General features: G+C 42.9%; 1 protein-coding gene across 1 annotated transcript in view; it reads left to right on the top strand.

Moving 5' to 3' along the window:
* The window catches only part of LOC113605695 (zinc finger protein 160-like), a 67,354-nt gene that overhangs the window by 22,578 nt on the left and 28,587 nt on the right, over positions 1–16,189 (top strand). The window lies entirely within an intron of this gene.

Below are 16,189 nucleotides of genomic sequence, written 5' to 3'. Positions count from 1 at the left end.
TGAAGCCTGTGGACCTAGAGGACGTGCTCTGCAACAAGAGAGCCACTGCAATGAGAAGCCTGTGCACCGCAACAAAGATCCAAAGCAGCCAAAAAGGAAACAAAAAGTTATATTGAAGAGCAACCTTACAAATGTAATGAATGTTGTACAGTTTTTTTAATCAAATATTCACATCTTTGGCATAATGAGTGAATTCATGCAGGACAGAAACTATACAGATATATTAAACATGGAAATACCTTTAAGAAACAGTGTGTTCTTAAGATTCACCAAAGAATTCGTGTTGGGGAGAATCCTTACAAATGTAATGTGTAAATTTTTTGGCCAATTCTTAAAACACGCCATACATCCAATAATCCATACTAGGAATAACTAAGTCTTTACTTCTCTGAGATTAACCTGAGATGTTACGTACTACAGAATAATTACAAGTCACAAAATATTAAAACTTATGTATATCACTGCAGCAAGGACATGTGGAAATGGCCCTTCTGTTCTAATAAGAGTATTTCATTTGAGTATTCTTGAAAAGGCTACATTGCTACTTTATGAATTTCAAGCTAAGATTTGAAGTCTTTTGATTTTATACCTTTCTTACAGGAATTTCCTGATGGTCTCTGGGATGGAGTCAAGATGAAGGGGCCAAGTTCACTAGGTGTGGTTCATTCATATCCACCTTTCCTGGAGAAACAATACTAAAGGACTTCCCTGGTGGTCCAGTGGTAAAGAATCCGCCTTCCAGGCTTCCCTGGTGGTGCAGTGGTTGAGAGTCTGCCTGCCGATGCAGGGGACACGGGTTTGTGCCCCGGTCCAGGAGGATACCACATGCCACGGAGCGGCTGGCCCCATGAGCCATGGCCGCTGAGCCTGTGCATCCGGAGCCTGTGCTCTGCAACGAGAGAAGCCACAACAGTGAGAGACCCGCATACCGCCAAAAAAAAAAATCTGCCTTCCAATGCAGGGGATGTGGCTTAATCCTTGGTCAGGGAACTAAGATCCCACATGCTGTGGGGAAACTAGCCCACACGCTGCAGCTACTGAGCTTGCGCTTCTCAACTAGAGAGCATGCGTGCCACAACTAGAGAAGAGAAAACCCTCATGCCACAACTAGAGAGAAGCCCACCTGCCACAACAAAGACCCAGTCTGCTGCAATGAAAGATCCCACATGCCTCAATAAAGATCCCATGTGCCACAACTAAGACCCGACCTAGCCAAAAAGAAAAAAAAATACTGAGTTACATAACAATATTGAATGAATTAGAATCAGGGAAGGGCAGAGAATAATGTAAACCTATGATATCAGTTATCATGCTTATGTTCAAGGTGCCCATCCATAGACAGTGGGTTATAGTACAGAATGTTCTTCCAACTGACAATGAACAGATCAAGCATTAAGGACTGGACTTTTCATGGGAGGAGAGTCACAGGTTACTAGGACTCGTTATTTGTTAGAAATAATGCACTGGAAATGGTGGTTACGTTCTCCACTGAATGGCAATGGTTAATGAAAAATTAGTCTTTTTTTTCAGTAAATTTATTTTTGGCTGCGTTGGGTCTTCATTACTGCACATGGGCTTTCTCTAGTTGTGGCAAGCAGGGGCTACTCTTTGTTGTGGTGTGCAGGCTTCTCATTGTGGAGCATGGGCTCTGGAGCACAGGCTCAGTAGTTGTGGCGCACAGGCTTAGTTGCTGTGCGGCATGTGGGATATTCCAGAACCAGGGCTTGAACCCCTGTCCCCTGCATTGGCAGGTGGATTCTTAACCACTGCGCCACCAGGGAAGTCTGAAAAATTAGTCTTATTCTTGGAAATTGAATAGAGAGCAGTTAACCAAGAGTGGAATTTAATCAGAAGAAACCAAATAGTATTTGTAGTTATATGATTCACATTTAATTGCTGCTGCTGTTTTATTCAGAATGTATCATACGTCTCTTATTTAATAAATCACTTTTTTTAAAACCACGGATTAATCATGTTCTTTCTACCAACACAGTTTTACCCCACCTCAGGAATATATTACAGAAACTGAGAATGCACTATTAGGCTCTCAGGGCTGAAAATGTATCTGTAACAATTTCTTTCAATGAAGGAATCAAGCAGCATACTTGGGGAGATTACATACTCATAATTTGTACTTGAGTTATTCTCTCCACACTCTATTCCAGAATATTTGGATGGCTATAGTGAAAATACCATAGCAGTGCATTTTAGAGGCTGACTTCCATTAATGTGCAAAAATGGAACTGAGTAAATTTAAAGATCTAATTGGCTAGGACTTCCCTACTAGTCCAGTGGTTAAGAATCTGCCTTCCAACGCAGAGGACGCGGGTTCAATCCCTGGTCGGGGAACCAAGATCCCAGATGCTGCAGGGCAACTAAGCCTGTGTGCCACAGCTACTGAGCCCCCAGGCTGTAGAGCACACGCGCCGCAATGAAGGATCCCACATGCCACAACGAAGATCATGCGTGCCGCAACTAAGACGCGACACAAATTAATTAAAAAAACCCATCTAATTGGCTTTGTTGAATGATTCATGAATAGGGCAGCATGCCATCTAGTAAATAGGGTGGTGCTCAAGGAGCTGTACAGTTATGAACGCTTTTGTAGGGAGAAAGTGGGTTAAGACAGACTTACTGGCACAAAAAAAATTAAACAGGATTGTTTGAGGCTAGGTCTCCTATTTTGGGTAGTCGTGCAGCTGAGGTCTTATTCTGTAGATAACCTCACTAGTGTTGATCTGGAAATTGCAGAGTTACTGGTTTCAGGCCACATTCTAGGGAGGGATGAAACTACAATTAAGACTTGGTTTGCTGTCCTGGGGTGAAGGGACTCTGCCTTGGCCTTGTTATTTCTTTTTCACACCACCTAAAACCTGACATACTTTCACCAATATGCACTATATGAATATATTTTATGTGGTTTTTTGTGTGTGTGCGCTAGAATAAAAGCCATGGCATAAACCTTGATTTACATGAAGTGAAAATAGGAATACAGGAAGTAAACCAAAAATATTAGAATATAAAAGATTTTCAGAGGTCATTAAAAGTAGAACATTTTTGTGCTTGGAACGCTTAGTGAAACAGTTTGAAGAGGTCAATGTTCTTCAGTTTCCTATTAAGAATAAACAATATACAGGGGGCTTCCCTGGTGGCGCAGTGGATAAAACTCCGTGCTCCCAATGCAGGGGGCCCGGGTTCAATCTCTGATCAGGGAACTGGATCCCACATGCGTGCCGCAACTAAGTTCACATGTCACAACTTGCTTCAGTCTCACTAGCAGGACTTGAAAGCAAACTCTTGACAAAAAGACACTGACGGGTTTTTGTTTTGTGTGTGTGTGGCGTTTTCCTGTTGTTTTTGTTTTGTTTTTTGGTTTTGGTTCAGCTGTGCAGCTTGCAGGATCTTAGTTCCCTAACCAAGTTCCTAACCACTGGACCAACAGGATATTCCCTTACTTAAACCATTTTCATCTTAACAGGAAACATCTTAGTTTCCGACGTAACTGGCCCACGCAACTGTAAGCTTTTTACCTTAAAACTGTTACAGTCACTTAAACTAAGCACGTTAAGTTACTGGGAAGCACCTTCGGTGCCCGCCCCCTGCCAGGGCTTCTCGCTCTCCCTTCTCAGACCTGGGCTCCCTCCTCCTCCGGCTCCTCGCTGGAAGCTCTCCGCCCAGGCCACGACCCCCGGAGGCCTTGCTTCTAATCGCGCGCGCAATTTCCAGAGGACCTGGAAGCGGATACGGCGGAGACAGGGTCATAAGACACAGGGTGAATTTCTCCTTTCTAGTGAAAATCCGCGTGCCGGGGCCTTTCTTACTCCCTCTTCAGGGTCTTGTGAATGACTGCGGGCCTAAAATCCCCACACCCGCCCCTGAATTTACCCCAGGTAAATTCAGATCTAGCCGGTCTGAATCTTTTCGGGGATCTTTTCTCTTCGGGTTGTAAATTTCTCTGAGGATGGTGCTTGCCCTGTATTTTCTACCTTCGGTCCACGTGGACACCGCCTTTCGCAACACTTCGCTGCTTAAAACCTGTTAACTGTCTCGGCCTCCCCTTGTAAAGTCCTTGACCGCGAGGTGGATTCGCCCTTCACCCCACCCCCAGCCTCGCCCTCTCGGCCCCTGGAGGGCAGCGCCGGTCGCCCCGCTCCCGGACAGGCCGCGTCCCCTCCCCGGTCCTGGGGTTCTTCAGAGCCCGTCCCTCTCCTGAGACCCCCTCCCTCCCTCCCAGCGCCTCTGTCCTCGCGTCTCCTCAGGCCGGTCCTTCTGCTCCACAGGCTTCTTTCTTGGTCAGCCCTTCCCCTCACCCCGCATAGGGGGACGTGACCTGCGCCAGCCTTGTGGACACCCATGGTTCTTCCGTGCCAAGTTCAACTCGGTGGAAAATGGTCTCTTGCGGTAGGCGGGCATCTTATTCACTCGCCATCTTTCTAAATATGGGGGCGAAGGGGGATCAGGAGAAGCAGAGACAGAGCGATCGAGAGAGGGATAGAAAAACTGAGAAGCAGAAAAGAATGAGGGAGAACCAATGGGAACTTAGACGGTGGCTGAGGGACTTGCAAAGAGATAGTGAAATGAAATAGATTTAGCCTTGAAACTAGCGGGCCAATAAAATAGAGAAGTAAATTTAAAAAGCCGGATCTCCGGGTGGGCAGCATGGCGAGCGGCCTGGTAGGAGCGAGGGCAGCAGTGGTGAGGCCCTGCACACAGTGAGTCCGGGAGAGGATAAAAGGTGGAACGAAGGCTCTCAGAGCAACAGGTGCTGGGAGAGGAAGAGGACAAAGGGGGACACGAAGAGCAGAGGAGGACAGAGCAGGAAGGAAGCGTCGCCAACTGAAGTGCCGGCGAGTGGGGAGGAACGGAATGGAAGGGGACCGGAAGAGGTGTAACCCAGAGGGTAGACAGGGAGCGGAGGTGGCGGAGAAAGAGGAACAAGGGGCAACAGGTTGCAGAGTGGGGCAGGCCAGGTGTGAGGGAGGAAATAGAGAAGAGGGCAGGAACAGCAGGAGAGCGGAGGGGAGCAAAAAGACGTAGACGGAGAAAACTAGGGAGACAGATAAACGGAATGAGATGGTGACACATAGTAGTGCAGGTAGGTGGTGGGAGCTGGATGCAGTTGGATGGTGAGCTGTTTGGATGTGGATGATTAAGTCGTGATATATGATTTGTGGTTTTAGAATATAGTACATTTAAAATTTGTTTAAATTATACAAATGAGGATGAGAATTGCAAAGCTGCAGTCTACAGGCTTATGCATTTTGTAATTATTTATATGAGAAGATAACTTCCATTTGCAATCCCTATTCAGCCAGGGGGACAGTGACTTGATTCACTTAGTTGTGGGTCACGCCCTTCCCTTTTCCTGGCATGGAGTAGGGGTCAGGGGAGAGGACACCTGGGGCAAGAAATGACTGACTCTGTCACTGCATGGTGCCTTTTTAGAGGAACATTTAAAGTATTTTTTGTGTGAATGCATTTACTTTTTCTTTCTTGATTCTGTATATATAATTTTTTTTTTGTAGGTTGGAGTAAATCTTAGTTCATTCAGTTTCTCCTTCCTGTAAATAAGTATTTATTTCTGGAATAATTTTTGGTGGTCTATAATTAACTCATATCATTCTTTTCTAAACATTATAGTCTCAATTTTTAAAAACTTTAACAGCAGAATTTTTAGGGGAAAAAAATTCACAAATTATTTCTTTAAAAAATGTGTTTAAGAAAAAAAAAAAGTATGTTTCAGGTTCCTTTGAGGCCTGCCTGCTTTCTCTTCTTTATCTCCTATATGGGAAAAGTTCCTTGGTAACTAATACATAATTTTAGGCTATTTTGATGTGTACTTGGTAAAGATATCAATGATGGTTTATATTAACAGCCAAAACCTAGTTTAACCAGTTAGTCTCATATTCCGTTTTCTTCCTTTTTGTGTGCTCTGTTAAAATTGTGAGCTGTGAGGTGTTATAAAGATGTTTCCCTCAGGGCCCTCTTGACTGTTCTGTGCAAGTGAGGAAGGATGGGCTGGATCGATGTGAAACCTTCCAACAAAGCCCCTCTATTGATGATGAAGAAGTTTGCTCACAGCTTATTTCTAAGCTGACCCCTTTCAGTGTTTTCCACACCAGCGGCAATGGTTTTGCAATTCTGTGTTTTTAAAATATTTTTCTTTGATTTTCTGAGAAACAATAATTAATTGCTTGGTGTCAGTGTGATCAGACCTTGCAAGAGAAGTTTCCTTTGCTCAGGAACATGCAAGATCGTCCCTGTGTTTTTTATTTTTTGTTTTTTAAAATATTTATTTACTTATTTGGCTGCGTTGGGTCTTAGTTGCGGCACGCGGGGCTGTTCGTTGTGGAGCACGGGCTCCAGAACGTGCAGGCTCAGTAGTGGAGGCGCGCAGGCTTAATTGCCCCGCGGCATGTGGGATCCTAGTTTCCCGATGAGGGATGAAACCCCCCACACATCCCCTGCATTGGAAGGTAGACTCTCAACCACTGGACCACCAGGGAAGTCCCCGTCCCTGTGTTTTAGTGGGATGGACAGTAAGGACAAACTTTGCCCACTGGTCCTTCAGGAAGCTTTTCAGAATTCAGTTCCACATGGCTCTCTTCACTGAATTCAGACCTTCTCAGAGATATCTCCCCTCTGGCCCTTGGGGAGCCCACTTGTAAAATGGAGATGAGAGAATAGACCAAAAATTCTGAGTGTGAGCAACAGTTACCCATGAAATGATTGGTCAAATTGGGTGTCTGTCTGTGTGTGGCAGTTCTTTTTGGAGAGAGTGTCCCATTGTCTTTATTTTTTTTTACATAGATTTCTTTATTTTTCTTTCTTTATTTTTGGCTGTGTTGGATCTTCGTTGCTGTGTGCGGGCTTTCTCTAGTTGTGGTGAGCAGGGGCTACTCTTGGTTGCGGTGCACGGGCTTCTCATTGCAGTGGCTTCTCTTGTTGTGGAGCACAGGCTCTAGGTGTGTGGGTTTCATTAGTTGTAGCACACAGGCTCAGTAGTTGTGGCTCGCGGGCTCTAGAGCACAGGCTCAGTAATTGTGGCGCACTGGTTTAGTCGCTACGCGGCATGTGGGATCTTCCCGGACCAGGGCTGAACCCGTATCCCCTGCATTGGCAGGTGGATTCTTAACCACTGCGCCACCAGGGAAGCCCTAGTTTTCCTTTCTTCTTATGTGATGCTCTGGGTTTGGTATCACAGTCATGTTGGCTGCATAGAATGAGTTTGGCAGTGTTTTCTCTTCAACTCTTTGTAAGATTTTTAGCAGGATTAGTGGTCATTCTTCTGTAAATGTTTGGTAGAATTATGCAGGTAAAGACATCTCTTCCTGAGTTTTTCTTTGAGGTTTCTCATTACTACTTGAATCTCTCTAGTTATAATTCTGTTCAGATTTTTTATTTCTTAATGTTTCCAACTTAGTAGGTTTATGTTTCTACGAAATTACCTGTATCTTATAGATTATGTAATGTGTAGGTATTATTGTTCATGGTACTCCCTTTTAATCCTTAAAAAAATTTTTTTTGACATCAGTTGCAATCACTTCTCATGATTTCAAAAGTATATATCTTTTGTAGTTGAAATTATATCTTCAGTATATTCCCTGGCCTTGAATTTTTCCTACACTATCATGTTAATGGTTTAAATAGTAGGAAGATCACTAACATTTTCTGTGTATGTGTGTGTTTGTGTGGGTCCACATATATAGTGACCTTTCATGCTGTTCCATGTTGTTCACCTTGAACTTCTTCATTTTTTTTTTAATTAATTTCTTTTTGGTTGTGTTGTGTCTTCGTTGCTCCGTGTGGCCTTCCTCTAGTTGCGGCGAGTGGGGGCTACTTTTCATTGCAGTGCACGGGCTTCTCATTGCGGTGGCTTCTCTTGTTGCACAGCATGGGCTCTAGGCGCCCGGGCTTCAGTAGTTGTGGCTCGCGGGCTCGGTAATTGTGGCATGCAGGCTCTAGAGTGCAGGCTCAGTAGTTGTGGTGCACGGGCTTAGTTGCTCCGCAGCATGTGGGATCTTCCTGGACCATGGATTGAACCCATGCCGCCTGCATTAGCAGGTGGATTCTTAACCACTGTGCCACCAGGGAAGTCCTTTGAACTTCTTTTTTTTTTTTGCGGTACGTGGGCCTCTCACCGTCGCGGCCCCTCCCGCTGCAGAGCAGAGGCTCCGGACGCGCAGGCCCAGTGGCCATGGGTCACGGGCCCAGATAAAAACTATCCTCATGGCCACTTGGTTAAAATTTTTTTTAATTGAGATATAGTTAATTTACAATGTTGTCTTAGTTTCAAGTGTACAGCAAAGTGATTCAGCTATATATATATTCTTTTTTCAGATTCTTTTCCATTATGGGTTATTTCAAGATATTGAGTATAGCTCCCTGTGTGATTCAGTAGATCCTTCCTGTTTATCTGTTTTATTTATCGTAGTGTGTATATGTTAATCCCAAACTCCTAATTTATCCAACATTCCCCCCCCACCCCAGAAATGTTTTTGTTTCAGGAACAGCTGACTTTTGAAGATGTGGCCATTGATTTCTCTTAGGATGGGTGGGAATGCCTGGACCCTGCACAGAGGGCCTTGTACAGTGACATGATGTTGGAAACGTAAAGGAACCCGATCTCCATGGGTGAGGATAACTTCTCTCTAGATGTTGGGATCTGCCCTTTTGTGTTATGCATTTTCCCCTGTGTGCCTCTTGGGGGGCCCCTTGGAGACTCAGACATGCAGCATCATGAGTTTAAACTGACCCTTTCTTCAGATGATCTGTGCCTTTCGTGTTACATCAGAGGTTGTTCTAGAGCTTAATTATATATAAAGCTCAATGGCAGGGCTTCCCTCGTAGTGCAGTGGTTAAGAATCCGCCTGCCAATGCAGGGGACACAGGTTCGAGTCTTGGTCTGGGAAGATCCCACATGCTGCAGAGCAGCTAATCCTGTACACCACAACTACTGAGCCTGTGCCCTAGAGCCCACGAGCCACAACTCCTGAGCCCATGCGCTGCAACTACTGAAGCCCACGCACTCCAGAGCCCGTGCTCCGCAACAAGAGAAGCCACCGCAATGAGAAGCCTGTGCACCACAACGAAGAGTAGACCCTACTTCCTGCAACTAGAGAAAGCCTGCACACAGCAACGAAGACCCAAAATAGCCAAAAAATAATAAATAAATAAAAATAAAATAAATTGAAAAAAAAAAGCTCAATGGCAGACTTTTTTTTTTAAATCACATTAAAAGGTAGACATAAAATAGAATTATTAAGCACTGACTTTAGGCCCTTCTTAGGAGTCATTAATAAATACATCTCTTAAATTTGCTCAAGACCCATTTTATCTTTGACATCTCTGCCATGTTGTTTTTCTTTTTTTTGTTTTTTAATTTTTTATTTATTTTTTTATACAGCAGGTTCTTATATTAGTCATCCATTTTGTACACATCAGTGTATACATGTCAATCCCAATCACCCAATTCATCACACCCCCACCCCCACCAGACCGCTGCTTTCCCCTCTTGGTGTCCGTATGTTTGTTCTCTACATCTGTGTCTCAATTTCACAATGGCAGACTTTTAAAAAATGTCTGATTTCCTGTTTTGTACCCTTTGCTTTTGACCCAGTATTTCTTGGACGAGTGTTAGGTCTATGTATTACACTGTTCCCTATGCATTTAGAAGGAGGCCGGCAGTGGGTGAATGTTTGAAATATTTTTCCAGAAACGCCTGTCTTTTCTTCACTACTCAGCTGAACAAAGCACTGTGATTTTGGAAAAACCACAGCACTTTACATTTCCATTTTTTTTTTTTCTAATTAAGTAATTAATTTTTTATTTTTGGCTGCTTGGGGTCTCAGTTGCCGCATGCAGGATTTTCATCGCGGAGCACAGGCTCTTCATTGTGGCGAGCGGGCTTCTCTCTGGTTGTGGTGCACGGTTTCCAGAGCGCATGGGCTCTGTAGTTTGCAGCACATGGGCTGCACTTGAGACATACTTGCTCAGTAGGTGTGGCGTGCGGGCTTAGTTGCCCCGTGGCATGTGTGATCTTAGTTCTCTGACCAGGGATCAAACCCATATCCCCTGCATTGGAAGGCAGATTTTTTACCACTGGACCACCAGGGAAGTCCCACTATACATTTCTTTGTTCTGATAAGCAGGAATTTCTATTTCTGATCTGAACATTATCTCCATTTTAGAGCAAGAGAAAGAGCCCAGGACTCTGGTGAGTGGTGTGAAAATAGCAAAAAAACAAATGGGTGAGAATGTATCAAAAGTGTGAACACAGGTGGGATCTCAGGGCAGAGAGGAAGCCACAACATGAATAGTGTTTGGGAACCTCTTCTCAGGGTAGAGGGTTCTTTGGGAAAACCGAAGTTTATTCATTGAAAACTCTCAGAGGAAATTTTTCTTCTCCGTAACTTATCCCTCTTGTCCTTCCACATGTAAAATGTATTCTTTCACCCTCCGGTGGTGCTGCAGCTCCACGAGAGACAAAGGCAAGGTCTTTATCAAGATCCACAACACTCATCATCTGGCTGCTGTGAACTGGTTGTTGCTTGAATTTGAGGAGCATGAGGCGGGCTGTTTTAAAGGGGTCTCTTGCCCCGTCATCTCTCCTTTGGGTCTTGATTCCACTGGATGCTCAATTAGCCCCTGTAGATCAGAGCTGATGCCTCTGGAGTCCCACCCCTTAGCCTCTGAGTTTGATCAGAGTTGCAGTACTTGGAAGACGTAATCAGAAGATGGGAGACACTGGCTGCCCTCTTATTCCATCTGGCACCTCAGAACCTGCATGGAGCTGTCTCAGGCCCTGCCTGCTTATTTAGATCCCTCAGCCATTTCTTGTGTTCTGATTTTGCCATGCACTTCAAGGTTTTGTGTGACAGGGAGATGGAGTGGTTCTTCTGCATTGTTAGTTAGGAAAACTAAGGTCAGCGGACAGAGAAATTCTCTCTTTTTTTAAAAATTTACTTATTTATTTATCTTTGGCTGCGTTGGGTCGTCGTTGCTGCTCGCAGGCTTTCTCTAGTTGCAGCGAGCGGGGGCTACTCTTCGTTGCGGTGCGCGGGCTTCTCATTGCGGTGGCTTCTCTTGCTGCGGAGCACGGGCTCTAGGCGCACGGGCTTCAGTAGTTGTGGCACACGGGCTCAGTAGTTGTGGCTCACGGGCTCTAGAGCGCAGGCTCAGTAGTTGTGGCACACGGTCTTAGTTGCTCCGTGGCACATGGGATCTTCCTGGACCAGGGCTCGAACTTGTGTCCCCTGCATTGGCAGGCGGACTCTCAACCACTGCGCCACCAGGGAAGTCCCGAGAGATCCTCTTTTTGATGCCCAGTCCTACATGGGGAGCATATATGAATCTTTCAGGCTCTTAGCTTGGCATCTGTGGGTCGAGCCCATGGTTCCGTCTCAAGGTCCTTGAGCATCTGACCCCCATATCTTGTAATATTTTGGCTCTTGTACTACTCTGCCTAGTCTGGGAATGTGTACTCTTCCTGATTTCTTATTTTCATAAGTTTGTACGATTTGCCTCTTAAATGTGCTTTTGAATTACGTAGTCCTAAGGACTGAAGATTTTTCCAGTTTCTTTGCTGTGATAATCCACCTGTAGTTTGTGGACAACTTTTGGTGGACTCCCTGTGGAATGGGTTTGCTGGGTAACAGAAAATTACTGATGGAGAACACTTTCCCTCATGTGTTGCAATATCATCCTACTGCATTCAGAGTCACCACTTGAACCTACTCCGTAGGGTGGTCAGCAGGTTGTAGGATACAAGATAGAAAGTATCACAAATACCTCACCTATGTGTCTTTCCAGTTTTTTGTTCTGGTTTTGAGGACTATCACAAAATCCTGTCTCCAGAGCACTGTGACAATGTTGTTTACAACTGGTTGAAGCCGCAGTTAGGGGTCATAAAGCAAGGTATCGGTTTAAGCTACCTTAAAGATTATGCTGGACTTGCTTTTCCTTTTTTTCTGCGTTCCCTCATTCTCCTAATAGTAACGGCTTGAATCTGCACTTTGGATCTCTGGTAAAGTCTAGGAGACTAAGCCTTTTTCTATGAACAAGAAACGAGGACACGGAAAGGCTGGCAGGGCCCCACAGGGTCTTCCTCAGTTTCAATCCCCCCACCCTTTTGATACCCTCAGTCTTAAGGGGAGCAGGTGTGGGACAAGAAAGGGAATAAAATATTCTATAAAGCGATTAATCAAACTCGGCAGGGGAACTGAAATGTAGGGGGACTCGGTTTCAAAATCATGATCTCCTTCCTACTCCATTGTACCATTGATTCGATTTCTTTGTATCTGCATGTGTGTGTACAGAAGAAATGCATGAATCTCCTTTTGAGTTGCCTTTTCCTGGTTTTTCCTTCTGGTTTCTGCTAGCAAAATTCTTGCACAATCTCCTAGAATATTATGTATGTGTTTCTCGAATATAAGCATGACAATGGAACTTATGGAATATGCAGTTGGACACATTACATAGGAAATAGTGTAATAGATGCAATCCTACCTTCTCCCTACAATCACTTTTTTTTAAAAATTTTTAAATTTATTTATTTTTGGCTGCGTTGGGTCTTTGTTGCCGTGCACAGACTTTCTCTAGGTGCAGCAAGCAGCGGCTACTCTTTCATTGCAGTGCGTGGCCTTCTCATTGCAGTGGCTTCTCTTGTGGAGTATGGGCTCTAGTGCATGGGCTCAGTAGTTGTGGCGCACGGGCTTAGTTGCTCCGCGGCATGTGGGATCTTCCGGACCAGGGCTGGAACCTGTGTTCCCTGTATTGGCAGACAGATTCTTAACCACTGCGCCACCAGGGAAGCCTGGTACATAGTTTTAAAGCAGATATTTAGAAAAATATTTTGTTTTCTTAAAAGTTGTATCAAATTCTTCATTTTCTCTATTATGTATTAATTTTTCAATTCTAAACAGCCAATTAATTAGATTATTTATTATTTATTAGCTTGTTTGGATTATTTAGCATTACATCTTTTTTTAGCACTTATGTATGTGTAGTAAGTATGCAGAATATATCTGTAATATAATATTTTTTTCTCCTCAGTTATGAGACAGCAGTATGTTTAATGTTAATTGGTATGTGCTTTGGGGTCATGGTGGAAAAATACCCTCTCTTTGATAGCTGATGTCCAATCTGTGTGTTTTTAACATAGGATTTGTGAAACAAGGCTACCTTAAAATGAACTTGAATTATATGTTATTATTCTTTCTTTAGTAAAGAATTCTATTCCTTTAGTGTTTCTAAAAATTTTAAGATCATTGTTGGGTAGTTTCATAACTCTGTTTGGTATAAGTATTACTTTTGGTGTAATATATATTCAATATGAAACATTTATTTATAGGTTGTAATGAATAGGATAACTATGTTTCTTTATATCTTGTAGATATCTCTCTTATACGTGTGATCCAGCAGTTACAACCAAAAACGAACAGTGATAACAGGAGAAGTATTCCAAACAGTGATGTTGGGAAGATCTGAAAGTCATGAAATCGAACATTTTTACCTCAGGGAAATCCAGGAAAATATGTATGACTTTGAGTCTCAGCAGAGAGACGATGAAAGAAATTATAAAGTAATGCCTATAACCCATAACAAAAATCTCACTGATGGAAGACATTGCCATTGTAGACGGGATGCAGGAATCCAGCCCATTGGAAATAGGCTTGGATTAAGCTTTCAGGATGAACTCCATATAATGAGAAGTGAAGGGGAAATTTATGAATTTAAATTTAAATTTAGCTGACAAGAAAATCAACAGTAGTGCCTCAGTTTCACCGCTTCACGTAATTCCTCTTACTCCTCAAACCAGTATTTCTAATACAAATGAGAATGATTTTATGCATTCCCCCAACACTGACAGAAGACCAGACAAATGTAACGAGCGTAACGAAACCTTCCTTAACAGCTCAAACCTCTCTAGATATCAGAGAATCCACACAGGAGCGAAATTATATAAATGGGATATATGTGGTAAAATCTTTGGTCGAAATTCACACCTTGTGGGTCATCAGGAAAGTCACGTTGTAGAAAAATGTTACAAATGTAATGAATGTGGCAAAACCTTTAGTCATGGCTTATAGCTCACTCAACATCAAATAATCCATTCAGGAGAGAAACTGTATAAATGTGATGTACGTGGCAAAGTCTTCAGTCGAAATTCAGTCCTTGCAAATCTTCAGAGAATTCACACCGAAGAGAAACCGTATACAAATGAGTGTGGAAAAACCTTTAATCACCGCTCAAACCTCATTAGACATCAGAAAATTCGTACAGGAAAGAAATTATATAAATGTGGTATGTGTAGCAAAGTCTTCAGTTGTAATTCAAACCTTGCAATTCAGTGGAGGGTTCATACTGGGGAGAAACCTTATAAATGTAATGAGAGTGGCAAGGTCTTTCGTCTAAAACCACATCTTCGAATTCATCGGAGGGTGCATACTGGAGAGAATCCTTTCAAATGTAGTGATTGTGGCAAAGCCTTCAGTCAAAATTCACACCTTACAAATCACTGGAGAGAACATTTTATAAAGAAACCTTTCACATATATTGCGTGTGCAAAAACCTTTACTCAGGTCTCAACCCTCACTACACATCAGAAAATCCATACATGAGAGAAACTATATAAATATGATATATGTTGAAAGGACTTCAAAATTCACACCTTACAGTTCTTCGGAGAATTCATAGTGGAGAGGAACCGTACAAGTATCACGAGTCTGGCAAAGCGTTTGTGCGTTCAGCCTCACTTACCGTCAGACAATTCATGATGGAAAGAAACCTTACAAATGTAATGACTGTCTCAATGTGTTTAGTCAAAATTTATACCTTATGACCTACCCAATTATTCATACAGGAGAGAAACCTTGTAAATGTAATGAGTGTGACAAATCCTTCAGTGTGCTTTCAAGCCTAACTTATCAGATGGTCCATACTGGTGAAAGACCTTGAAAATATAATCAGTGTGGCAATGCTTTTAGCATAGGTTCACATTTTAATGTTCATGAGAAAATTCTTACTGGCTAGAAGCCAGGTAAATGTATTTAGTATAGTCAGGCCTTTAGAAAATGAACTCGTTCTAGAAAGAATCCTCACAAATTCCATGAATGTGCAAAACCTCTACTCATGGCTCCCATCTCACCAGTAGTTTGGTAATAAGCACTGGACAAAACATTACGAAAGTAATGAATTTTGCAAAGCTTTTAGGTCGTGCCTTAAACTCAGGGTCACCAGATACGTCACGCTTAAAAATGCAATGAATATGGCAAAGTTTCAAATTTTTGGTCCTTCGTCACTAGATATCAGAATCTTTATCCCGGAGAGAAACAACACAGATGTACTGTGTGTGGCAAGGATTTTACCCAAAGATCACAAGTTGGGGAACATACTGAAGTGTTAGCTCCCAAATGCAATGGGTGTGGCAAAACATTTGCCTTGAGTTCAAGTATTAAGCAACAGCAGAGAGTCCATATTGAAGAGAAGCCATGGAAATGTAGGGCAGAAGCTTTATCCAGGCCTTACAGTGCACTAGACTTCAGAAGACTTATCTTTGAGGGAAACCACACAAAAGACTATGTTTACTAATGCTTGTAAGTGATGATCCAGACTGTGGAACATAGAAGCTTTTCAATGTAATGGATGCGTAAAGGTTTTCATCAAGTAATCACACCTTTGGTGTGATGAAATAATTCATACGGCTCAGAAAATATACAGATATTCGGAACATAGAAACACTTTTCAGAAACAGTGCATCCTCAGGGAGCATCATGAAAGTCATAGTTGGGAGAGCCCTTACAAATGTAATAAATTTGGGGAATTTTTTGAGCATTTCTTACAATAGACCACACATCAAAGAATGCATACTAGGATTAAGTCAGCCTGTAGTTCTCCAGATTAATCTGAGATATTATATACTGCAGAATCATTACAAGTCACAGTGTGTTAAAACTTATGACATGATGCACATGTGAGGGTAAGAAGGATATATGTGGAAATGGCCCATTATCTCCAGTGTATAAATACTCAATTTTTTGAAAGGGCTTCGTTACAATTAATGCCTTTCAACGTGAAGTTTGAAATCTGTTGATCTTACGCCTTCAGTGTGGACCTTTGATGATGGTCTCTGGGAAGGAGTCAGTAAGATGAAAGGGCCAACTTCATTAGGTGTAGTTCCTTCACCTCC

Source organism: Aethalodelphis obliquidens, unplaced genomic scaffold (genome assembly GCF_003676395.1).
Source record: "Aethalodelphis obliquidens isolate GAN/ISIS:26980383/991018 unplaced genomic scaffold, ASM367639v1 scaffold43, whole genome shotgun sequence".
In the NCBI taxonomy this organism is placed as follows: Eukaryota; Metazoa; Chordata; class Mammalia; order Artiodactyla; family Delphinidae; genus Aethalodelphis; species Aethalodelphis obliquidens.
Note: the sequence above shows the minus strand (reverse complement) of the source record. Positions and strands in the feature narration are given on the sequence as shown.